We start from the raw sequence: 27,726 nt of genomic DNA on the forward strand, positions 1-27,726 counted from the left end.
AGTAAGTCTATTACTATGTGGTAGCCTGAGACTCTTCTGAGTCCTCATTGGCTACGAATCTGTCTTCATTCAGTATCTACCAGAGCTCAGACCTATTTGATGTGGTACAGAAACTACTGATTGCTGCTGGTGAGAGAAAATAAGTACTTGACAGGTTGCCAGGACTCTCTCTGCTACATTGAGATATTAAAGTCAGTGATGCAGTTTGGCACACTGTGGTGTTTGGGGCCTGCAAAATTGACAAACATTATTTTGGAAAGTCTGCAGAGCGTGTCAAGAAGTGAAATACCACAAAATCCATCCAAGTTCATCTCATTTAATGGTTTGGGTTTTTTAAGTTTATTTTTTGCTTGAATTAAAAATATCTCAATCTTCCTTTCCAAACCTGTAAAGTCATACTGAAAGTCAGTAACAGGTTTCTCACAAAACCTCAAAGGGTCAGTAAAGCCGGTTTTGTCCCCTCCCATGGCAGATGAAGAAACTGAAGTTGAAAGCCTTAAGTAACTTGTTCATGGTTGTTCGTGATGGAGGGAGAAGCTTGCATGCACAGCGCCTGACACTGAGTTCAGTGACCTTTCCCACAAATAAGGCATGCAGGATTGGAAGACCAGGCTGCTGAGCCATTAGGATAGCCAGAGCTGCGATCAAAACCACCCTTAACTTGTGATGTGAGAGAAACGGTTCAAGCCTCTGTTGATTGGAAGCTTCTCACTTGTAAAGGGGAGTTAAAATTATAAAATACATGCAAACTCCATGGCGCAGAGTGGGCACTCAGCCGATGTCCGTCCCCTTCCCTCACTTCCTCCCACAAGATCCCTTAGATCTAAGCAGACCACCCATTCTCTGTTTAAACACTTGAATGATTAGTGAAAATATAAGTAGCCACAGAAAAGTAACTCAAGGGGTGCCTGGGTGGCTCAGTCGTTAAGTACTTGCCTTAGGCTCAGGTCATGATACCAGGGTCCTGGGATCGAGGCCTGCATCGGGCTCCCTGCTCGGCAGGAAGCCTGCTTCTCTCTCTCCCGCTCCCCCTGCTTGTGTTCCCTCTCTCCCTGTGTCTCTCTCTGTCAAATAAATAAATACATCTTTAAAAAAAAAAAAGAAAAGTAACTCAAGACACTGAAGACACAACAATAAATTCACTATCACGGGCAAAGACCACAGTAGAGGTTGTTGTCACAGAACAGCCAAAAAAGAGTGGTTTAAAAAAAAAAAAAATCCACAATGTGGAGTCTTTTCTTAAAGGAAACAAACAGGTCACATCAAAACATCACACCTTCAACTTATTCTCTGCCATATAATAAATATGGTTCATTGTTTCCAAATACAAAATATTCAAAACATCTCCAAGAGGTATGAAATGCTTTCAACCCATGGGATTGTTTGAGACTCCCAAAAGCTGTCATGTCCCACGGCAGCCAGGAGTAACAGTCCTCAGGATCATGTGGCTTGTCGGTGCCACAAAAGAATTACAATGCTGACTCCTTTACACCTCTGGTCTGCTGGCTCCCTTGGGTGAGGACGAGGTAGGGGCATGCATGACCTACACTAGGAGGGTATGGGCCTGGATAAGAACCACAAATTGTGGATGTGGGCAGCCGAGAAACATAAGCTCAGAGCTGCTAAGGTCAGGAGGTATTCACAGGCCTACCTACTACCACAAAAATTAAGCAATTAGCAAATCTGATGCTAAAAATATTAAAATGCATAACATGGTTTAGAATGTTTCTTCAAATTTCAACTTAATGCTAGGGAATTATGTGCCAATAGCTGTCTTATATTTGTGACTTCAGCTCTTGGCACAATCCTGCAGAACTGGGGTTGTGTTATTGCATACGTGGGTGGTTATTAAATGCTTTATAATGATTATGTTAAAGGTCATATTCCTCATCCACATAACTTCACTTACTATTATGAGTTAGATGTGTACATGAGTAGACAATGGTCTCCTTCCATTAAATGCAAACTGGCTGAAATTACTGCTTAAGTTGCCAGGTTGTAAGAGAGAAGAGATCAAATTAATGAGGGTGAAGTTGTATAATCAGTTTATAAAACAAATCATGCCGAGGTCAAGGCTGACATAGCCAACTCCCACTCATCTAAGTACCCTTAAAAATGTGACCTTCTCTGTTTTCCCTGCCACTACTGCTCTAATTCAAGCTGTTTCTTATTTCTTTTCCATTCACATGCAGTTGGTGAATCATTTATCTTGGCAAACTCGAATTCCATCATGTCACCGGGCTCAGAAACCTCTGAGGGCTTCCCACTGCTTGACACACAAAGGCCCAACTCCTCAGCAAGGCATTCATGGCTCTACTAAACTTGGCCCATCCTTCTAATGGAGTGGTTCTCAACCGCTAGGGGAACTTTGAAAGATAAACAGGTTACCATCTTGTGTCCCAGAAATTCTATTTATTAGTTCTGGGGTAAGATCCAGGGACCTGTATTTTTAAAAATATCTCTAGGTGACTTTTATTCACTGCCAGTGTTGAACCACTGGTGTAATTTTACCACCTATTATTTCACCCAACATGAAGGAACCTTCTGTTCCAGCCAGTAATGCTGATTTGTTTGTTTGTATCTCTAGTTCTCCATTCATGCTGTTAATCCAACCTGGAATGTCAGTTCCTCTCCTAGCTCTTTATTTAAATTTAAATCTTTACCATTCCTCTAAGATTAACTGAATTCCCACCACCATCTTTACAACCGTTGTGAATCATAATAATATTGCCATTCTGATAACCCCAAGAGTGTTTGTTACCTTAATGAAGTACTTTATGGCAATTAATAACACACTGTTTGTACTGTGAGTGCTTTTTTTTTTTTTTTTCCATACTTCACTCCCTGTATTCCTGGCTCCTGGAGGGAAAGTAAACTTTTCATGATATCTTTGGTTCTCATTCCCTAGCCCCTTGCACCTATGAAAGCATTAAACATAAAGCAGACATTCACTCATGTGCTCAAAGCTTATGATGACTAAGCAAATTAAAGTCTCTAAAATTTATGATGTGTATTCTTATAGCCTGACAACATAAGTTATCAACCTTCAGGATTGTTTATGCACACACTGATGAGCTTTTCATGAGTAGCATCAGTATTCCCATGCAGAAATGAGAATCTCTTGTCCATAAAACCTGATATGATGGGAAACACAGGGTTGGTTGATCCCTAATAAACATGTTCCTCCTATAGACAGAAGTATTTTCCATATTTATATATTTAATTCTCATAAGTCCACAGGAAAGGAAGAAGGAGTAAAACAGTTCTAATCTGCCAATACCCGACTTAGACTGACCCACCCATGTGATAAAACAGTTGAAGACTCAGGATAGAATCAGGATAGCTGATGACTATCCTTATCTACTGCAAGAGGACCACAAGAGCAAGTGTTCCCTTGCCCTCAATTTAGAAGACATGATAGTACCAGTAACCTACAGTAAATGTCTCTTATGCAAATACTGAAAACCAAAAACAACTGGCCTAAGAGCATCCAATATGCCAACCACTGCCAGAGGTCCAACTCAGGCTTTCCTATTGCTCCAGCTGGCCAGAAAGGTATTGTTCTGCTTCTAGGGCAAAGGAGATGTGATTTCACTCTCAGAGCTACAATTTCTCTACAAAACGGTGTCATGCATGATGACTTCCTGTAGTTCAAGTAGCACTGGTACTTACGAGTTAAATAGTCTTGGGAGGACTTGCTGAGAACCGAACCACTATTTATAACATTGTTTTTGTAGGAAAATGTCTTCTGCATTCCAAACAACAGAATTAGATATGAACTTCTGGAATCCAGTTTATTGCACAGATTAAGAACTGACTGCATCTTGTTAATTACACTATGGTTAGTATTTTCTTAGGATAAAATGGCAGCGTGGAGGCTTACCAGAAGTGTGTACCAGGAATGAAAAGTTGCATGAATATGGACCATATGTGACTATAAGGATGAAAGACAGAAAGGATGATGAAAAAAAAAATCCAGGCACATTACTAATTTATTAAGCAAGTATTTACTGAGCACTATTGAGGCTATGCTGAATGCTGGGAGAGACCAAAATTACTCAGACAAGAAGTTTGATTCTATAGTCCTTACAACCTAAGATGTGAGATAAGTAAACACAAATAATACAGCTGCCTGATAAAATGCGCTATGATAGTGATAAAAACAAAATGCTGGATAAAGTCAGCAGACAGAGCTAGTGGTTTAGCTGGAGCAATCAGGGAAAGCTCCACAGATGAGCGTGCACTTGGGCTGAGCCTTCAGGGTTTGCACAAGATTTCAACAAGCACAGTGAGGGCAAAGAAGAGAACATCACAGAAAAAAACAAGAAATACAGAACACATCAAGCCACAGAGGCATAAAAAATGATGAGAATTCAGAGAAGAGGAAAAGAGTCCAGTTGGCTAAGATGAAGCATATTTTTAGGAACTGGGTAGAGGGCTTTGAATACCAGGCAATGAAACATGGAATTTATCCAGTGGTGAGTGGGGAGCCATTAAAGTATTTTAAAAGTATTAGAGTTCTATATGCCAATCTATCTAGCAGTGGAATACAGGAAAGAGGAAGAGTAAATGGAGACAGAAGACTATTAGAGGTAATTATATTAGTTGAAGGTAGTTAAGACGACCTTTCAAAGCTAAGTTTTTGATTAAAGATTCAAGTACTGGTTCATTACTAAGTATTTCCCTCCAATAATCACAAACATATACATCATTTAGAAAAGCCATACAAAGCCTCAAAAAACTGAAAAACATAATATTAGCTATAATGGAAAAACCACCTTTAAAAATATTAAGTTTGGCATATCATCAGGACCTGATGACTACACTTACTGCAAAATAAAGGAGGATTCTGAGGTGTTAATCACATTTTAAAAATAATACCAAGAGTATAAACATTACATTTTTAATAAGCATATGAAACTTACTAAGAAATCATCTTTCTACTATTTTCCAAGACCAATGATGCAATATATAATGTGACTCCAAGATATTCTGAGAAATTTGAGAGTTGAAAAAGTGTCAAAGGTACTAGACTCAATTCTTTACATGTTAAATCAATCTTAAGTTTGCATTAAAATGGACACGAGCAGACTTACTTGAAGTGATCTGACTTAGCAAGTATCTTCAAAACTTCAAATTTTCAGTACTGGATGAAACACAGCATTCATCTTTATCTGAAAAAAAAAGTAATGGAAGTAATGAAATTGAAAGAATTGACAGGTAGCTTATAGAAGCCTATTATATGATTACACCTTAAAGACCATTAAAGAGTTATATAAAGTCCTATAAAACTGACATTACTTAGACTATGTATAATTTAAGAATGTAAGACAAAAATCTCAAGCTATGCCCAAAGACTTCTAAAATAGGAGATATAATATATTCCTTTCATATATTTTTATGTCAATCTCCTCAAAATTCTGAAAAATATATTATTAGATATTCAAGCCTGATTCACACTGAATTCTTTCATTTAGCCAATAATCAAACCCTCTTCAGTTCTAATATCATGGAGAGCAGGGAAAGATGAAGTTGCGTAAGAGACAGTTTCTGTCCTCAAGAAACCCACACACACTACAGAAGGAGACAAACATGAAAAACTCCATATCAAGGCAGATAATAATAAGTGTGCAAGTGGTACAAGGTATATGGGATTGTGGAGAAGGTTAATTACTACAGGGAATATGTGGCAAGGTTGTATTACGGACTGAATTGCAACTCGGAAGTTCATGTAGTAACTCCTTAATCTCCAGTACCACAGAACTTGACTTATTTGAAGACAGGGCTCTTAGGAAGGTAATTAAGTTAAAATCAGGCTGTTAAAGTGGGTCCTAATACCATCTGAATGGTGTCTTATAAGAAGAGATTAGGACACACAGAGAGGCACCAACGATGTGCACACACAGCAGAAAGACCATGTGAGGACACGTCAAGAAGATGCTCATCTACAAGCCAAGAGAAAAGCCTCGGAAGAAATCAAACCTGTGGACACCTTGATCTTGGATGTCTAGTTTCTAAAACAGCAAATAAATTTCTGTTGAGTCACGCAGTCTGTAGTTTTTTGTTTTGCCTAACATACTCTGTAAAGGTAATAATCAGATAAAGGTAAGGGCTGGAAACAACATTCTAAGAAACAAAAATTATTTTAGGCAAATGGGCCAACAGGTACAGTGTGAAATAAATCACTACACTTCCATAATATGAGTATAGCTTGGGGACAAGGAAGACAAAAGTGAGAATGGAGGTGGAGGAGAGGAGAGAGGGAGGAAAAGATAGGGACCGATAGGCCAACAGATAGATAAGGACTAGAATTCGGAGTTCAGGTCATATTGTAAAAGGGGCTGAACACTGCATTCAGTATATGAGCTTTTATTTTAGACATAAAAGGAACCATCAGTGGTTTTTCAGTAGGAAACATGTTTGAATTTGTATTTTTGGAATGATGGCTCTAGTTTTGGAATATGAGTTACTATGAAAAGATCCCCAAGGCAGTGAGACCTGTTTTGCTACTGCCATAGTCAAAATAAGAAACCAGGGCAATTGTAATGGAAATAAAAAGTTAAAAATTCACTGAAGATGTGCTTGAAAATGAAAACCAGAATAACCACTCCATCACTTATGCATGACTGAGAACTGGAACAACTAACACCATTCAGTTATAGTTACAAATGCACAGTGTCTTGGCCCTCAACAGGGGCCAATCACAACCATACGTTGTATGTATCAACTATTACCTTAAAAAAAATCAACCAATCCAAAGACTTGCCCCACTTCTAATATCTGACCCTAAAACTTCAGAGCTCAACCTATAATCAGTAAAAACCTTAAACTCATTGCCTCAAAGGAGGCACCACTTCAGAATCATCTGTGAGGTCTCTCCTGCTACAGCAAGTTTGCCTATCCCCTAAAAGGTGTATTTATTTGAGAAGGGGGTTTCCACAAAAGATGGATGTCCATCATTGAAGTCAAGGAAGAAGAGAAAAAGGAGGGAGAGCCCTGTCCTACCTTTTAAGGGCAGAAGGAAAATTAAGCACTTAACAGTCACTGATGACCTTAGAAAGAAATTTCAGGAAGGCAACAGAAGAAAGCAAAAACTTCCAGTAAGGACTGAAGAGAAAGGAGAAGTGAAATTAACTAGCAAATTTTATTCTTTTAAGAAGGCTGGCATAGTTTGAAGTGAAGGTGAAATCTTTAACAAGGATGTTTACTGGGGCACTTGTGTGGCTCAGTGGATTAAGCCTCTGCCTTTGGTTCAGGTCATGATCCCAGGGTCCTGAAATCTAACCCCACATCGGGCTCTCTGCTCAGCAGGGAGCCTGCTTCCCCTTCTCTCTCTGCCTATTTGTGATCTCTCTCTCTCTCTCTCTGTTAAATAAATAAATAAAATCTTAAAAAAAAAAGGATTTTTGCTGTTGTTACTGTTTTGTTTTGTTTTCCATTTTTAATGTTAGTAGAAGAAGGGCATGAAGAGGGAGAGTGGCAAATACAAGAGAAAAAGGGAATAAAACTCTGGTAGAGTTAGCCATGTTAAAGAGAGAAGACAGTTTCTTCCCTATGATTAGAAAGGAAGGAAAGGATGGGTGATAAATATAAAGAAAAATTGTTGTGTATAAGGGGGTAAAGTTGAGGTAGTTAAGATCCAATGGCAAGACCATCTATTAACATAGAGAGGTTGAAAGAGGGAGGGGAGGAAGGATAAAAACAGAGACAGTATATGAATAAAGGAATACTAGAATTTAAGAATTTAAGAGAGAAAAAAAAATTGCCAGAGGAGTAAGGAAAAGAGAGAGCTTTCAGTATTTGAGATCTATGAAAGCTTCTGGTTGACAGAGCTGAGCAAGTTAAAAAATAATGAGTTCTGAGTATCAGAAATTCAAAAACATGAATTAAGAACAGATTATAAATCACATAGTATGGGGTGGGGAGGACAGTTCCAGGTCTGATGCCGACATAATTGAGGAAGTTGGAGCAATGTCCTCTAGATCAACCAATACCAAGACTTAGAAAGGGGAGGTGGCAGTGTTAAGAGAGAAGGAACTGATGCACAAAGGTGGCACACTGAATTGACAGTGGACAGCAAAGGAACGCATCAACTGTCCTTTAAATCTAAAATTAGATCCATTGAGGGGCACCTGAGTCACTCAGTCAGTTAAGCGTCTGCCTTCAGCTCAGGTAGTGATTCCAGGGTCCTGCAATCGAGCCCCATGTTGGGCTCCCTGCTCAGCAGGGAATCTGCTTCTCCCTCTCCCTCTGCCCCTCACCCCACTCATGCTCGCTTTCTCACTCTTTCATAAATAAATAAAATCTTAAAAATTTTTAAAAAATAAATTTAGATCTATCGATAGGTGAATGGATAAAGATGATGTACTACACACAAACACACACACACACAGGTATATTACTCAGGCATAAAAAATTAAATGTTGCCATTGGATGAATCTAGATGTTATTGCTAAGTGAAATAAGCCAAAGAGAAAAAGACAAATACCACATGATTTCACTCACAGGTAGAATTTAAAAACAAAACAAACAGAAAAAAAGGAGACAAGTTGGGGTGCCTGGGTGGCTCAGTCATTTAAGTATGTGACTCTTGGTCTCTGCTCAGGTCTTGATCTCAGGGTCGTAAGTTCAAGCCCAGTGTTGGGCTGCATGCTGGGTGTGGAGAAAAGGGAAATGGAGAAGAGGGAAAGGAAAAGAAAGGGAAAGGGAGGGAAAGGAAAGGGAGGGAAAGGGAAGGGAAAGGGAACGGAACGGAACGGAATGGAATGGAAAGGAAAGGAAAACAGAAGGAAATATGAGACAAGCAAATAAAACAAAACAAAAAAACAAAAAACCAGACTCTAAAATATAGAGAACTGATAGTTACCAGATGGGAGGTGGGTGGAGGAATGAGTGGTGAAATAAAGTGGATTAAGAGCAGACATATCTTGATGAATACTGAGTAATGAATGGAAGTGCTGGATCATATTGTACACCTGGAATTAATTTAACACTGTATATTAAATATCTAGAATTAGAAAAATTCAATACATTTTCTTCAGATGGCCATGCAAAAAAAACCCCAAAAACAAACAAAAAAAAAATAAAACAAATGGGGGACTGTCCACAAAAGCCAAGTTTAAATTTCTAGGGAGAATGGGGAAAAAGAGTTCTAGGGAAAGATCAAAGTTATAAAACTTTGTTCAAAATAGAGCAGAGGGTCCAGATGACATGAGGAACTGGAAGTAGACCAGTAGTGGAACTGTGGGTTCCATGAGAATAAGACAGGTCTGACTCCTTGGAAAAAAGAACATGATTAAGAGTAGGGCTTTGCCCAGGATGACAGGTGACAAAACACCACTCGTTCTCTTTCTGCTTTATCTGTTTGGTGAGATGGGGTAAAAGATGGGCCACATATGTCACTAATCTCTCACTCTCTCTTAGACCTTACCAGCCCAAAACTACATATATTCTCTTCTCATTCGTATAGCAAACTCAACAGGGCAAGTCAAGTCAATCCAATTTGAATATGCAGGAAGACTCCACAGAGATCTAAGCACACTCTTTTACCCAGTTTCTCCAAAGATAAAGTTGATATTTTTTATTCTGAGCTATGTCTACTTCTCAAAGGGTTCAGAAGTTGGAAGAAGGAATAGATGGTGTATTTAACTGGCCTACTCAAACTCCAACAAAAGGTATGTAAACTGAATAAATGGAAATCAATCTGAAGGAAATTATATGGCAAGTGAGTTTAGTGTAGAACTTGTTTCAATTCATTCCATCTAATCTTTTCTCTTAATTAATAAATGTTTATTAATGTATTTTATTTCCTGTTAGCTTTTTTAAAATTCCAATATAGTTAACATACAGTGTTATATTAGATTCAGGTATACAATATAGTTTTCTGCAGTGGCTGCACCAGTTTGCTTTCTCACCAACAGTGCACAAGGGTTCCTTTTTCTACATATTATTGCCAACATAAGTTATTTTTGTTTTTGATTTTAGTCATTATGGCCGGTGTGAGTTGATATCTCAAAGTAGTTCTGATGTACATTTGATAATGAGTTACGTTGAGCATGTTTTCAAGTTTCTTTTGGCCATCTGGATATCTTCTTTGGAGAAATGTCCGTTCTTGTCTTCTGCCCATTCTTTAACTGTATTACTTGTTTTTTCGGTGTTGAGTTGTATTAAGTCCTTTATATATTTTGGATACTAACTCTCCATCAGTTATGACATTTGTGAATACCTCTTCCCATTCAATGGGTTGCCTTTTAGTTTGATTGTTTCCTTCACTGTGCAGAAGATTTTTTATTTTGACAGTCCCAATAGTTAATTTTTGTTTTTATTTCCCCTGCTTTAGGAGACATATCTGAAAAATGTTCCACAGTCAATGAAGACATCACTGCTTATGCTCTCTTCTAGGACTTTATAGTTTCAGGTCTCGCTTTTAGTTCTTTCACCTATTTTGAATTTTTTGTGTGTGTGGTGTAAGAAAATGGTCCAGTTTCATTCTTTTGTGACCAGTTTTCTGAATACTATTTGTTGAAGAAATTATTTTTTTCCCACTGGATATTCTTTCCTGCTTTGTTAAAGACTGACCGTATAGTTGTGGGTTTATTTCCTACAAAAGGTTATTTCCTTCAAGTTTCATTATGTTGTACCTACATGTGGTTTTCTTTATATTAATCTTACCTGAGGTCCAAAAGATTTCTGTATTGCTTGACTCTGTAGATGGCTATCTTTCATCAGATTGGAAAATCTTTGGTTATTATCTTTTCAAGTATTGTTTTTGCTTCTTTTCGTCTCCTATGACTCCAATTATATGTATATTAAATGAAATGACTGTCCATATATCTCTTATCCTATACTGTTCTTTACATTCTTTTTTCCCTGTGATTCAGCTTGTACATTTTCCCACTGAACTCTCTTTGAGATTATTAATTCTAGTTTATTTTTTGCTGTGTCTACTTTACCATTAAAATCAAACCTTAATTTCAGATATTGTATTTTTTTAGCTCTAGAGTATTTTTTAATATATCTCAACTTTCTGTCACTGTTCTTTGTCTTTTCCTTCATATTTAACCACTTCCTTTATTTCCTTTAATATATTTATAACTGATAAAATCCTTGTCTGATTAACTCCTACTTAGAGTGTCATTGATGGATCTAAGTATACTTTTACTTCTTTCTTGGATTGATTTTTCCTTTTTACATCTTATATAACTTTTTAGTGTATTCTTAATACTGTGAATGTGACAAACATAAAACTGTAGTGGATATTATTTTTTCCCATATAGGACCCATCTTTTCCATTATTAGACAGGTAGAGTGAGGAAATGATCTCTTCAATCTAATCAGTTTACTTCTGGTATAAAATGTCTCAAATGTTGGAAGTCTGACCATTCTAAGACTACCATGCTTTTAGAAAGGTCATGTAAAGCCAGAATTCCACCTCTGCCCAGGCACCATATGCATGTGTAAAGATATCTTAGACCCTCTAAAGCAATTCACCCATCAGCTAAATACTATCTAGTGATCTCATTCAATGCAACACGGAACAGAAAAATCACCCAGCTGAGATCGACCTTAACTGCCAATCCACAGAATCATAAGCTATATAAAACAATTATTGTTTTAAATCACTAAGTATTGGGGCAATTTATTATGTAATAACAGATCATCACAACGACTTTTATAATTTATTTATGTTGTTACAGGGGCCACAATGTCCTGTCACCACCTTCTAGAACCCAACTGGAAGCAAAGGCCCAAACTTAGATATTATTCAGAAGTAATGTACAAAGATAATTACAAGGTGAAATTATTCTTTGAAGATAAAAAAAAGCCAACATTCTCTGGAATATTATAAAATAAACAATTTTCCAAACATAAACTTCAACTAAGTTATTGCAATTAACATTTTCTTCTTACTAAATAAACTATTGTACATATATAATCAAGTCAAAAGATTCATGCTTAGGTTATCCTTTAGTTAATTTAACAAATGGTTATTTAGATACTTTCTCATGATTAGAGCAAGACCAGAATTACAAATATAAAATCAAATGCTGGTAGTGGTCTAAAGCGTGATTTTAAAATATAAAATAAAGAAATACTGGTATATTAAAGTAAATTATGAAATACAGAACAGGTAATAGCTGTTACTAACGTGATAATATATACATATATACACACACCCACACAGACACATATACATGCATGTATGTATATGTAATTGTGTAAGTATGTATGTGTGCACTCAAATCTTTACTTAAATGGAGGAGTGCCCTATGCCAGTATGTTTACTACAGCCTTATTACAGCTAAAAACTAGAAATAATTTAAATATACATTAACAGGAAAATAAAGGAATAGAGAAAAGAAAGAAGTCTTTAATTTTTTATTCTATATAGTCTATACTTCATATATGAATTGAATTGTTAGAAATGCTTTACAACACCTATGTATCACTTTTGAAAACTTATAATGGACACCACAGTATTCCAAGTTTAGTGTCTATGGCTATGTTATACTGTCTTCAGAGCCTGAATGATCCCTTGGTCTAAACACTGGAGAACAGCCAAAATGATTTTTCAGGGAGAATCATAACCCATCAGCACATATTTCTCCAGGCTACCCCTATTCATATACGGTAGACAGTCTATTCTGATACTCTTCCTCCTCAGGCTCCCCAGAATCCCCAGAGGATGCCAACCGTACTCTCAATCTAGCTATGAAAGCAAATGGCTCCATATCTAATCCGTAACTGAGAATTACTACACTCTAGGTACGTGCCAGGGAGTAAAATGCTAAACTTAACCATTACTCAGTTTTTACAAAAAAGCTTCTGCGGAATTGCTGCATATCTATTTGGTACACCCATTCATTTTTCTAAAACCGCATGTCTGGACTAAAACATACCACCAAAGAGCAGCATTCTTGGCTTTGTCCTTTTACCATTCTCCTTCTTATTCACCCGGCATTACCATTCACCCAGTATTCAGTGAAGTGCCTTTGATGTTAAGCCACTAGACTGTACTGAAGGGAGGTTTAAGAAACAGCTCTAGAAAAGAGTCTTCAGTTATTTACTATAGGGATGCTCTTGAGGGCAGAGTTGAATATGCTGCACTATGAATAAAAGGATACATTTTTCTTTGAGTTATAATTATTAGGTTTCTCCTAAAATGCTGATAAATGTTGATCTTGTGAACACTAGTAAAAACATCTCATCTTACAATGGTCTCTTTAGAAAATTTAGAGTAAAATTTGTGACCCCCCTCAAGGAAATATAGGGGCTTTTATGAGATGCATTGTGTGTCCTGCCCTTGGTCCATTTGTCCCATTTTTATCAACTCTATTATTTTTACAATACTAGGTACAATTAATATACTATAAAAGTCACCTGTTATAAGTATATAGTTCAATGTTTTAGTCAATTTACAGAGGTGTGTAATCATCGCCAAAATCAAATCTCAAAATATTCCCTTAACTCTTTAATACCTCCCTAAGTCCATATGCAATAACCCCTGCTGCCATCCCCGAAAACTCCTCTGATTGGCTCTATCTAGATATTTCATACAAGTGGAATCATATAATTTTTAGTCTTTTGAATTTGGCATCTTTCACTTAGCATAATATTTTTGAGGTTCATCCATATTATAGCATATATCAGTATTTTCATTTATCAATTACTGAAGAGTATTCTAATATATGGACATACCATGTTTTGTTTACCCATGTATTAGTTGGACATTTGAATTGTTTCTCATTTTTGTCTATGATGAAAAAAGGTACTATGAACAATTGCAAACAAGTCTTTGGGTGGATATATGTTTTCATTTCTCTTGGGTAGATTCTGAAAAGTAGAATTGCTGGGTTTTATGGTGTGATAGTTAATTTTACATGTCAACTTGATTGGGCACAATGCCCAGATATTTGGTCAAACATTATACTGAAGAGTGTTTTTGCATGAAATTTACATTTAAATTGGTGGACTTTGAGTAAAGCAGATTGGCCTCCATTTTGTGGGTGGGTCTCATCCAATTAGTGGGAGGCCTGAATAGAACAAAAGGCTAACCTCTCAAATGGAGAGGAAATTCCCCAGAAGACTGCCTTCACACTTCATCTGCAACATCAGCTCTTCCTAGTTTTCCAGCAGACTAGCTTTGAACTCAAACTGCAATTATTTGTTGAGTTCCCAGCCTGTCAAGCTCCCCTATCACATTTTGGACCCACCAAACCTCCACAGTTACATGAGCTAATTCCTTAAAATAAATCTCTCTCTATACACAGACAAATCCTATTGAGTGTTTCTCTGGAAACCTGACTAATGCATATGTTAGGTTGGTTTCATTTTTATTTTAATTTAATTTTATTTATTCATTTAAAATATTTTATTTATTTATTTGACAGAGAGACACACGGAGAAAGAGGGAACACAAGCAGGGAGAGTAAGAGAGGGAGAAGTAGGCTTCCTGCTGAGCAGGGAGCCTGATGAAGGGCTTGATCCCAGGACCCTGGGACCATGGCCTGAGCCTAAGGCAGATCCTTAATGACTGAGCCACCCAGGCTCCCCATGTTGGTTTAATTTTTAAGGAAATGATCAAACTGTCTTCCAAGGTGGGTATACCATTCTATATTCCCACCAACAATGTATGGGCCTTCCTATTTCCCCACATCCTAGACAGGAGATATTATGTCTTTTTTGACAAGAGGCCTCACTAGTGGGCATGGAGTAGTATATTACTGTGTTTTTAATGTGGGTTTTCCTAATAACTAATGACGATGAGCACATTTTCAGGTGCTTATTAGTCATTTAAGTCTTTTTTTATGAAATGCCTATTCAATTCTTTTGCTTATTTTTTAACTGGGTTGTCTGTCTTCTCATCATTCATCTGTTGGAGTTCTTTATATGTTCTGGATACCGTTCTTGGTATGATCAGATATGATATGCAAGTATTTTCTCTGTGGCTTCTCTTTTCAGTTTTTTAATAGTGTCTTTTGAGGCAAGTTTGCAATTTTAATGAAGTCAATTTTATCCCTTTTTTTCTCTATGTCTCATGCTTTTGGTGTTATATCTACTAACTCTTTGCCCAATCCAAGGTCATGAAGTTTCTTCTATGCTTTCTTTCAGATTTTTATAGTTTTAGCTCTTACATTTAGGTTCATAATTAATTTTGAGCTAATTTTTTGTACCGTTGTTTTTGTGAGGAAGTACATTTTTTCGCATATGGATGCCAGTTTTTTCAGAACTATGTGTTTAAAAGATGACCCTTTGTTTATTGAATAGTCTTTAGCAACTTTTAAAAAAATAAAAAAGAAAAAGAAAATCAATTGACCAAAAATGTAAGGGTTTATTCTTGGACTCTCAATTCCACTCTATTGATCTGCAAGTTTATCATTACGCCAATGATATACTGTCTTGGTTACCGTCACCTGATATTGAATTTTGAATCTGGGAAGTAACAAAGTCCTCCAACTTAGTTATTTTATTCATTTATTTAAAACATTATTTTATTTTATGTGTACTAATGAATACTATCTTAAATTCTTTCTGAGGGAAGACAGATATAATACAAAAACAAAATAGAGTATATTTTAAGGATGTTTTAAAAAAAGTATACTCCTCTTAAGATCTGAAAGTGAGGGGCACCTGGGTGGCTCAGTGGGTTAAGCCTCTGTCTTCAGCTCGGGTCATGATCTCAGGGTCCTGGGATCGAGTCCCACATCAGGCTCCCAGCTCAGCAGGGAGCCTGCTTCCCCACCCCCCGTCTGCCTCTCTGCCTACTTGTGATCTCTCTCTCTGTGTCAAATAAATAAATAAATAAAATCTTAAAAAAAAAAAAAAGATCTGAAAGTAACAAGCACTAATGCATTTTCCTAGGAATGATTATGGTATTAAGTCTCCTGCAACAAACACCCACATCCACACTTATCAAATGCTTACTAAGTTATCAGGCATGATGCAGAGTTAGGCACTAAAGATACAGAGACAAGACACAGTCCCTAACTTGGCACAAAAACAGAGAATGATGATATAGTGAATTATAGCAACAATTGAAAGAAACAGGGGTAGGAAGGGAAAGGTGTATTAATTTCATCCGACAGATTTACCTTACTTCATATAATCTTGTTCCTGAAAAAAAAAAAAAAAACGGCTTACGATTTTTGGTATTTTTTTAAACAAAGTGAGTTTGAAAGCACCAGAGGCTACTACTTACAAAAGCTTAGAGTAAGCAATTCTTTAATAGAGTTTCTCTCAACTAGTAAGGTCTTTTACTTCACTCCTTATTTTTAAGGAACTTACAATTTTTACCAAAAAAATTTACACTAAGGAAAAAATTCAAACAGAATAGAAATATGTATAGTAGAAAGTGTGAGCCCCATTTTACCTTCAATCCATCTTTTTCCTCTCCCCAGAAATAACTTCTGTTATGCTTGGTCAACTCCTGTTTGTTCAGAGCTATATAAAATGCAGAGAGTAAGAACTCTTGAAATCCTCACACCAATCTCAAATCTTGTTTTATAAAGGAGCCTCTTTCCCACTCACACAATACCAGGATAGCTAGCAGACTTAAGCATTATTATTCTTTTTCCTTCTATATCCCATCCTATACTCTAGAAAAGGTAGAGATTAAGAGAAAAATGGACATAACAGACCTAAATTGAGTGTGCATGTGTTGTGTCTGTGTGTCTGTCTGTGTCTGTGTGTATAACCTTCATAGTAATGATTCCTAAAACTTGTTCTACAGAAGATTTTAACAGGTATTCTTAAAAAAGAAAAGAAGGAAGCTAAAAGGAAGGAAGGAAGAAGGGCAGAGAGGAAGGCAAGCAGGCAAGCAGTGGGCATTTCCAAAGTTAAATATATTTGGGAAATACTGGCTTAAATGAAATATCAATATTCACTGAGATGCTCCCACCTTTCATAAAATTAGCTGACCACCAGACTCTTTAATCACGGATCACTTTGTGATACCCTGAAAGACTGAGGCAAAAATACAATGTGGGAAATAACCATTGATTATAGTTTCCATTCATCATCACACTGGCAGCAACAGGTGAACAAATAAGGATATGGAGAGATGTGCATGCAGTCACAAAAATATGCTAAGGCCAAAAGACTGAACAGTAAAGTCAGGCAACTGTCTTAAAATTCTATCTTTACTATGTTAGAGAAACTGATTTCATTTCTTCATTGTATTGTTTTTCCTTTGCTTGTTTATGAAATACAAGAATAAAACTAGAGATAAAAGCTTGGCTCTAAAATTAAATGGATTAAAGTGTTTGCTTTTTTTTTTTTAAAGATTTTATTTATTTATTTGACAGACAGAGATCACAAGTAGGCAGAGAGGCAGGCAGAGAGAGAGAGGAGGAAGCAGGCTCCCGACGGAGCAGAGAGCACGATGTGGAGTTCGATCCCAGGACCCTGGGATCACGACCTGAGCTGAAGGCAGAGGCTTTAACCCACTGAGCCACCCAGGCGCCCCTAAAGTGTTTGCTTTTAATAGTGAGTAGTAACAAGTAAATGCAATCAAAGGGTCTCAATGTAAATTCTAGCCATATTTTAATTTGCTTCACAAAACTGATTAGTTTGGGATAGTATTACAGTATTTGCTTTATTGTAGAAGAATCTTTAAGAGGTTAATAAAAAATTGCTGTGAGGTTGTATTTTTATAAAGTTACTATAGCTACCTATATCTGTGCAACAAAAAAACAGTAAATTTGGATCTATCTCCTTATACATCAGACTTCAAATCAAGGTATAAATCAGCAGTGAAGTCTCTTAAAAACTTGCCACTGAGATTGGATGAAGCTTTTAACACCAAAGTATAATCATGAATGATAACTTTTCAATATATATCCTGTCTTCCCACTGAAATTTTAATTTGGGAGGTCTTCTTACTGAAGTGGATCCTTACGATAAATAACATAGTTGTATGTCCTTAGTGGAAGCTATTCTGAAATTGTACTTCACTAAAAAATAAGGAATAAATAAATCACCAATGGAGAAAAGGCTCCATCATATACTTAAGCTTTTTTGTTTTTGTTGTTTCTTCGTTGCTGTTGGGAACAGGAAGTGTGATAACTAACACCAGTATTTGTAAATGTAAAACAGCCTCATTGCTTTATAGCTAAAACCCAACTATTTGTCTAATACCCAACTCACGCTTCCTTTATGAAATCTCGCACCACTCTCTAGTTAAAGTCAAAACGATTTTTCCTTCCACTAAGCTACATGAGTCTCATTCAGGTTGCTCACTTAGCACATCCCCACATTTAATGTACCATAAGTTGTTGTTCAGCTTGACTAGTGTATGTATTCTATTCACTGAAATGTCTAAAAGACTTTAGATTTATTTAGTAAGTATTTGTTGATGACTGACATTACTATTCAGTGCTTTATGATGGTCTTAGGAATAGAGAGTCCTTGGGAGAAAATTAAGTGTTTTTCCATTATGAGAACAGTGAACAGGCTTATCAGTTTTAGGAAATGTTAACAGACTATCTATAATTTAAGTAACTTACAACTAAATCTCATTGTTTTCTATGACACAGCAGTGGCGTGGTTAGACCAGCCAGGAGTACAACACTTTTATGGACTTGGGCACAAAATGCTTTGAGAGAATTAACTGTTTAATAACAAAGGACTTCGAACAAGATCTATCATTAGAGACTAACAAAAAGGGTGAGAGAAGCATTATTAGACATACACATAATAATGCATATACAGAACAAGTAAGAATCCACAGACGTAATCTGTCAGTTTAATTCACTCATTCAACAAACCATTATTGAAAGCCCATGGCGCGGCAGGCTCTGTTTTTCGTTTAGGGGAACTAAAGGTGGATGAGAAATACCAACCATTCCTGTTGGCTCTCTAAGGCAAATCCAAACAGAATCAATCTAAAAATTCATCTACCCACCTCTGTGTAAAACCGTATTACACATGGTTAAGATGCATAAAGAGTATTTTATCTCACTGTTTTAAGCAATACAAATAGTTTACTTCAGCCTAAACACCAGTAAGCTTAAATTATCTTAGAAGCTCCTTCTAAGAGATGTTGTTTTATTTCTAGTCTGTCCCCAAACCCTAAGGTTCCCAAGTTGTTGAATGAAGACACAGAGATGTGCTATTAGCAACACAAGCAAACAGAGCCCTGTTCTAAAGAAACACTCCTTACCTAACAATGAGGGCAGTGCTGGCCCAAGGACCCCTTGCCCCTATCAGTTCACCAGCAGCTTGCTGACATAGTCTTAGGCTTCACAGGAGCACAGCATTTTCTTCTAAAACTTAAGGGGAAAGGCAAAAATAGAAAACCTTTGGCAACCGTGAAAATGTATATTTAAAAACTTGTGGAATAAAAATGAGCTGCTATATACTTTTAAAACCAGAGAAAAAGGAGAAAATTACAAGTACCAGTAGCCTCCGTATGCTCAACTACAACCTGAACAGAACCGAAGCAGCAATGTGGCAGTTTCAGTTAAACAGCTTTGCATTTGAGGCAACTTAAAATGATCTAGCAGTTAAGCAAGCTGAAAGTAACATGGTAGAGACAAATTTTACTTTTAGAATCAGAACCCATTTCTCAAGTGTGTTAAGAAGAAAGAATGCAATCTTTAACAGATGGATGGGCTTTCATTTAACTAGAAATTCACTAAACCCGGAATCAGGAGATTTTAAAACCTACACATCCAACTGGACAACACACTTGGATACTAAATTTGATTTTTAAAACTAGTAGGTTATGCTCTGTTCTTGTGTTAAATCACAGGGATTTCTTCTGGGATTGCAAAGGAATGAGCATGTAGCCTATCTCACGAAGGAAGGAGAGATTTCTAGCCTTTTAAAACAGGAGGTTCGCCTACATGATCACCTGGGACAAACTTGGCCAGAACAAGCAGGCTAGAAGGTTATAGGAGCCTGGGAATGTTTAACATCAAGAAAGAAATTACAGCTCAGTAAGATCAGAGGGAATTACACAGGAAATGTGAACAGTAACCCTTTCATATCTCCACACCCCCTCCTACTGCCTGTGATAAATGGACTCCTGCAGCCATCGGGCCATGTGAATACACAGAGCGACAGCAGAGGGGGACTGGGAAAAAGGAAAGAAGCCATTTTATATATACAAACACACACACACACACACACACTCTCTCTCTCTCTCACACACTCACAGCCCAGCCAAAATTCATGCCATGCTAAAATCATGTTGCTCCAGAAAACTGCCTTTAGCCTTTCTCATCGCCACGTATGCACTGTATCACTGCCTTATCCAACAGAGCCTTAAGTAAAAATTCCAAAGAAACTTGAAGAATCAGGCAGGGGTGGGGGGACAAAATAGTTGGCAGACGCATCACAAGTAGGGAAACGTGGCTCCTCTGAAGCTGACCAAACAAATAGGTCTCCACCCTGGCTTATGTTTAAACATCTTGTTCCTAGTCAGTCTGTAGGGAAAACATTCTTTCCACAATAAATTATACGCAACCGAATCAGAAATTCTTACTCCATCCTTTATCTGTTCTATGTAGAAGTTCTTCAGAATTACAAACCAGAAGCTCAGAGAAATCAACTAATTTTGAATTCTATTTAAGAAGTTTAGGTGGAGTCAAGGCAAATTAAATATTTCTTGTTTCAAATCTGGAAAAGCAAACGTGCGATCCCAGACTCCTCTAGAGACCCCTGGCTTGGGATCTCAAGAAAACAAACTATTCTTACACAACTGCCTTCCTTTCAGAAAAGGGGAAACATTCAGTTTCCATAGACAGGTTAGTTTAAAAGAGATTAATTAAAAACAAACAAACAAACAAACAAACAAACCCTATCCATGGTCCTCAGACAGTGAGGGCATGAGTGGGGCAGAAAAATAAATAAAGAAAAAAGTGATATTTCCAATGGGCTAAGCTTAAAATATGGAATGGAATTTCACAGATCACTTTGAAATGAAGTTTAACTTTTTTCATTGGTATAACTTCGGGATAGAGGTGGCTTGCCACAAAGAGTATGTTAAGAAATAAATGAAAGTAAACACAGATGATAAAGCAAACCACAGGTAAAAGTCAAAAGCTTTTTAGAACTATCCAGAAGAGGAACAATAAAACCAAAGGATTTTATTTTTTCCAGCAAAGTACCTCCTCCAAAGTTCATGTATCTTCTTCAGGAAACAGCCTATACCAGTAGAGTTTTTGTATAATAAATGGCACATCAGTTAAATGGAAAATGAGATTTAAACTGCAGACTTCCTAGTTGCCTTAAACAACTGATTTCTTATGGCTCCCAGAGAGGCAATCTGATAACTCTTCAATAAGTTAAAGGTGCTTGTTCTTTCCACGGACTCTGAGTTTATGTTAACCTTTATGTTAGGAGAAGCATTAGGGGGATGCCAGGGAGCAAAATAATAAACAAATTCTAAATAAGAAACCAGACAACTGAGGGGCTTTCACACAAAGATCAGTTCCCCATTAAATGAGGACCCTGAAGGGCACCAAATAGAAACTCAGTGTAACCACCTCCCCATCTGGAAACAAGAGCTTACTTTTAGCACTTCTTAACCACCATTCACCCATGTCTTGTTCTGATAAACACTTCATATCCCCAATGAATGTTGTTCGGGATCTTCAAAATAATTTAAGTATTATAACCAAAAAGAAACCACAGCAAGATAATTTGATTGTTTTTTTTTCAAACAATGTTGCACTGCAACAGGATTACACTTTTTTAAGTACACAGATGTTAATTTATATTTGCTTACTTTTATATTGAAGACAAAAGATCAAAAATGTCTGTGAACATGAATGTATAATGACAATGAAATGATGATTACTGGGACCTTCAGCGTATCTCCTCTTTTGGGTTACTGTCAATGATCTTTTCAGTTCTTAAACTGGGCCTAAAGAAATGCTGACTGATACATATTAGGCCTTCGATATTTGTTAAATGATTCAGCAGTAAGGCCACTTCTTACTATTTGGAAAATAAGAGAGCCCTAATATAGTACTCTCTTGCAAGTAATAAAGGATAGAAGCAACAAGGAGGTTAAATCTTCAGTACAGAGGCAATATAGTTAAAAGAGGCAAACTGTAGACAGCCTAGACAAGAGTTATGATAATAAAAATAGACTATCACCTAATATTTGCATATTTGTACAGTACTTCCCAACATATAAAAAACATTTTATATAATTTCAACCCTACAACTTTATAAAGTGGATGTTATTATCTTTTGATTCAAACAGCAGAAAGTGGCTTTTTCAAGATCACCCAGCTAGTTAAATAGCAGAGATGAGATTCAAACCTTTCTAAAAAGCTATCTCATTCATTCATTTTGTCATGAAATTCTGAAAATTTCCTCCAAACTCCAAAATCAGGGAAGACATAATAAACACAACCTTTTTTTCCCTTTCTATCCACTCACTATCACTCCCTTTCTACCAATTCCCATTAAAAAAAAAAAAAAAAAATTGTCCAAGCTCCCACTGCAGTAGCCTCTCTCTGTTCCTCATACCAGAATGACTAAGGGCACAGGGAGAAGCATCTTCCAAAAACAAACCTCCTTCCACTTAGGTCTTGTAACCTACAACTTTCCCCAAAATAAGGATATCATCACAGGCAAGGACTTTTAAAACCATTAACTAGTGAGGAATGTCTGGGGTTATCTGTTCTTTACTGAGAATGATCAAATATGACAAAAATTACCTCTGCATTCCTAAAAGGTGAGCAGGAGTTCCCCTCACATTTCCCTCCTTCTGGCTTCGCAAAAACACCCCCTCTGGGGACTTGGTAGTAAAAGGCTGACTGTGCAAGAGTAACAAAACTAACAGAACTAAAAGTTATTTTCTTACCAACCTGTATAGATTATTCCTCAGGTTTATTTTTGAAGCCTTATTAAAGAATGATAAACTACTGGCATTAGTAATTTAATGTAAATATGAGGTATAATGAAGGTAAAAATGTATTCCTACAAAGCCAACTATTTTTACTCACCTCTGAAGCTTATTGTAAAGATTATTAAGCTAAATTATATGAAAAATGCTAAATATCTCATCTAACACAGAGTAACTACTCAATAAATGTCAGCTGTAATTAGTAACATTACTGAAGAATTAAAAACAAAACATGACAGAAGGCCATATTTAAAATGAACAAGCAAACAATATATTCCACAGGTTGTTTTTTTAAAATCTACGCAAAACATAAATATCCATTCTATGTATACAAACATATGCATATAAATATTCAAAAAAACTTTTTGGATGAATGAATGACAAAATGATGACCTCTGGGAGGATGGGGGGGTTGGTCAAAGGGAACTTTGATAGCTAATAAAATTAATTTTTTAAAAAGCAAAATAGAAAATATCTTTACACAAAATCTTATCTTCATTCCTATAGTTGATTTCAGTAGTACATGAAAAGTTTACTTCTATTTTTAGGAAATGTATCCAAACGATGTCTGAAACCTCATTTTCTTTAGGATTACCATCTAAGTTTTATATTACATACTGCTTTCAATAATCTTCCTAATGATACTCCTAATTGGTATATTAAAAATACTTGCTGGTGCACAAAAAATATATTTATTAAGTTTTAGAACTCAATGTATTTAATCAAGGGACAAGGAGTCTTTCAAAGTCCAGGAAGCCATAAATCAAAACAGTTTTACATAAAAAGATTACCTTTTCTCTTTAAATTTTCTGTTTATATTTAATAAACTACAGACAGAAAGTCAAGTCCTTGATTCTTTTTAAAGCCAAAGGGTTGCCTACTTAAAATCATCATAACAATCTCAAATGTCTTGAGTGCTGCTCTAATTAAAAATCTTTCTTCCTAGGTTCTTCCTAACTTCTAATTCTTTTCTGTGCCATATCGATGCTGGTTTTAAAATTCTAACTTTCCTTCTAGTTTACAACCATAACTTTGACTTTTTCATCCCATTCTTTTTTCTTTCAGATCATCTAGATTTGAGCCCATAAACTGTGGGCAAACCGGGTCACAAAAGCTCTTATTAACTCCCTCAGTGCAGCAAAGAGTGGGCCTCCTGTGGTTCAGGCACGGAGGTAACCCACATGCACCACAGACCCAGCCAGCCTGGGCCCTTCAATTTACAAATCCAGCTTATAAATTAAAGGCCTCCACTGCTGTAAAAAAGAGACCGACATTTCAATAGATGAACACTAGAGAAAGTAGCCTCTTCCTTGTCCAGGAGACCCTGGGCTTAATAGGAAATCCCCACCTCAAAGAGCTGTGGGATTCAGGGATTGTGGGAGGCTGTGCAATCTCTTTAGATATATTCAAAATTCAAGAAAGCCCCTTTCTGTAAATTAATGGGGAACAGTATTTGATCAAAAGGTATTTTCCTATAATTTCAAATAAAGTATTCTAGTTATCATTTGTAGCTGCCACAGGGCAATTCCAATAATAATAATAATATACAGCTTTATTTCTAGAAAATAAGCAGCACATGTACTGACATTTTTTTTCCTCCTAGATATTCAGCTGTGGACTCATTAATATTAAGCTGCTGGACCTACAAAAATGTATAATGGTTCCCCCAGTAGTCAACTCTCTTAATTTTAGACAGCTTAACTTCTCACAGTAGTTAAGAACATCAACTTTGGAAACAAGGCCTGGATCTACTTCATAATAATTGTCATCAGTCAAGTTACTCAGGTGCTCTGTGCCTCAGTTTCTAGGTTAATAATAATACCTACCTTATAGGACGACTGTAAGGATTACTTAACTGGTTATACATAAAGCACCAGAACCGTGCCTGACACAGAGTAAAACATTGTGAAGTTTTTGGCTGTTATTATTATCCCTAACATCAGAAATGTATAGCTCTTAGGAAAAAAAAAGAACCTTTAGCGCAGCTCACTACAACCATTAAAAAAATAGGTTCTTTGAGACTGTTTAGTTCTATTAGAACACATGGAAAGTTCCCTGCATCATTCTCTCCTGTGCATTCTAATGATTTATTCCCTCCTGTATGTCTCCATGTACCCTGGGCTCCACTTATCCATTTACTCATCTCCTTCTGGACTATAAACGTCTTAAGAACAGGGATTCTATCTAACCTTGTAGTCTCAACATCTAGCACAGAGCCTTGCATAGAGCAGATGCTCTACAAAAACAATGAAACATAGTCTTAGCAATTTACCCTTGAAAGCCCATGGCCATGACATTAATTCCTTTGTGAAGAAGCTGTGTTTTGCAACTCTTTACCCGGGTAGTCCAGCAGAAGGTGAATAACCTTCTGAATGATAATGACATACAGTACCCTTCTATGTACAGGCTGAAGAGAAGAGGAATCCTGTGTCCCACAGAAGAGTCTAGAATTCTGGTTGTTACTACCAATAACAAAGGTCTTCCTCTACCAAGAAAAAACGTATTAGCCATTTATCCATCTGCCTTACTCAAGTTAGGTTCTTAAGGACAGAAGCCACTGAATGTTGACCTCCACATCCCTAGGTGGGCCTACCACACAACGGCTCTTCATAAAAGCCTATCACCTGCATTTTTTATCCAAGCTTCTAACTTACTTGTATTTTACTTGGATTTATTCATGACATGTCTTTATTTACTAGAATAAAACACATTTCTGAAATGAAACAATTCTCCTTTTTCCCCAGAAGCTCTTGGTAGAGGGAAATGAAAGTCCGCAAAGTGATGACTAGAGAAGAGAAGCAACTAACGTCTGCTTGCATGATCTTTACCGTGCTGCCCCAGATGAAGCCTTTGTCAGTGGCTCAGCCTCCAGAACCGAGCCAGAACAAAGCCTTTCTTCAAAAAAGAATCACCCTTTGACTGCTGTATAGATTTTATTCAGTCAGCACTGTTTCCTCGCTCTCTTACCATTGTGACATGTTCATTATTTCAAAATTCTATCTGCCTACCCTGCTTGTGACCATGTCCAGCTTAGCTTATGACAAAAAGCCAGCTTGGGAAGCATCCTCTCGCTGATGTTGTGAAACATGAATTTAGTGCCAGCAGCCTTTTGACCACTCAGGAGCTCATCAATGAAATACCTTCAGTGTGACCTTTAGTCTCATGTCTGACTATTATCACCCAGTGGGCCCACGTCCCAGCACCCTCAATCTCAAGACAAGCACATATCCTAGAGTCACCTTCTGGGAGTCTAGATAAATATCTTTCCACATTTCCTCAGGGAAAAGGAGTGATTTCACATTCCTCTAAGTCATTCTATGAGAAGACTACTTCCACGTGTTATAACTGGGATCTCCAGCACAACACGTGTCACCTAATATTAGGTCAAAACATAAACACACAAGTCATATATGATCCCTTCTTCTAACTCTCTGCACTCAAAGCAATAAGATAAGTGATTTATTCCTCTTGCCTCTGCAAGATGAAATTAAGCTGATTTCTTTGCTTAATGAAATTAAAAATAAAACTGCTGTCAAATGGAAACTTCTTTGCTATCCTTGGGGTCCTGGCCAGTCATGGGATTTTAAAGTTAGAAAGGATCTCCGAGAGTCATCTTCCTCACTTCATAGATCTAGCCTGAGGCCCAGAAAAGCTGAGTGTTTTGCCATGGTCACAAAGAAAAACAGAGAACCAAAGCTGGGGAAAAAAAGGCCTTCCTGCCTCCTCAGCCCTTATGCCATCCACATACCACACTAAGATGAGTCTCTTGGCAAGAGACTTCACTATAACCTGCAATCCCGGAGAGGCTGTTCTCAGCTTCAATTCACTCCCTACATCTTGGTAGTCCAGCCACATAATTATCTGCTTTAAAAAAATATATAGAGAGATAGATAGATAGATAGATAGAGATAGAGATGGATATCTATATATATATGACAAGATGGAAGTCTTGTCATTCATTCATATATATGTATACATGAATGAAAATAACTAAAATAACTCTAAAAATAACTTTGCAACACCACTATTTTCTTAAAGATATTACCCTTAGCAACTGCCACAGGCTTCTTCTTTCCACACTGTTTCCAAGACAAGACTGAGTACTATCTAAGCCCCTACTTCCCTAAATAGTCTTTAAGCATAATGTGAAAAAAATGGGAAAGCCCCATATTCAAGCTTCCTTATTATAGAAAGGGAATGGAGCTGGTACCCTCTCATGACAAGGAACATTCAAGATAGGCTAACAGCCTATCAGAGACTCAAAGCACTGAAAGGACAGCTTCTCTCACGACGCTAACATTAATGAGAATGTGACTGCATGCCCTGTGTTACTTATATAGTAATGACAGGGACATCTCAGGAACAAGCTGACTAGTAAATAACTGGAGATGTTCCCATAAATTGAAAAAATCAGAACCAAATTAAATGAAGATAAACTTTAAATCAAAGAGCAAGAAGTCCAAAACACAATGGAAACAAAAAAGAATTTAAAACAGAAAGCTTCAAACAAGATCAATGAAGTAAAACCAATTAGATCAATTCTGACAATAAATATAAATGATTTAAAATATCCTTAAAAGAAAAGGTTCTCACTATGTTAAAAAATGAAATCTAGCTATACTCTACTTTTAGGAAATATCTAAAAGACATGACAAAGAAAGAGCAAATATAATAAGTATAAAGACATATAGGGAAATATAAACTAAGGTAGCAATATTCATGTCAGCTAAAATACAAAGCACATAGCAAAAATTGGGAAGAAAGTCATATTATTCTGACAAAAGTATAATTATCAATTGAGATGCTGGAAGCAAATAATACATTAACACACATTCTAAACCAAAAACCGATACAAATATAAGGAA

General features: G+C 36.7%; 1 protein-coding gene across 4 annotated transcripts in view; it reads right to left on the minus strand.

Moving 5' to 3' along the window:
• Positions 1–27,726, minus strand: part of ZNF438 (zinc finger protein 438) — a 179,007-nt gene that overhangs the window by 99,554 nt on the left and 51,727 nt on the right. For 2 of the 4 annotated variants that reach the window (XM_032837908.1, XM_032837909.1), the window contains exon 2: positions 5,097–5,174. The exons of 1 other annotated variant lie outside the window; for it this stretch is intronic. The gene's annotated coding sequence lies outside the window, so the exon portion shown is untranslated. Of the gene's footprint in view, positions 1–5,096; positions 5,175–16,091; positions 16,110–27,726 lie in introns of those variants that run through there. One more of the 4 variants, XM_032837910.1, reaches the window with a different exon arrangement.

The sequence above is a fragment of the Lontra canadensis genome, unplaced genomic scaffold (genome assembly GCF_010015895.1).
Source record: "Lontra canadensis isolate GAN:19392208 unplaced genomic scaffold, GSC_riverotter_1.0 scaffold100, whole genome shotgun sequence".
Classification (NCBI taxonomy): Eukaryota; Metazoa; Chordata; class Mammalia; order Carnivora; family Mustelidae; genus Lontra; species Lontra canadensis.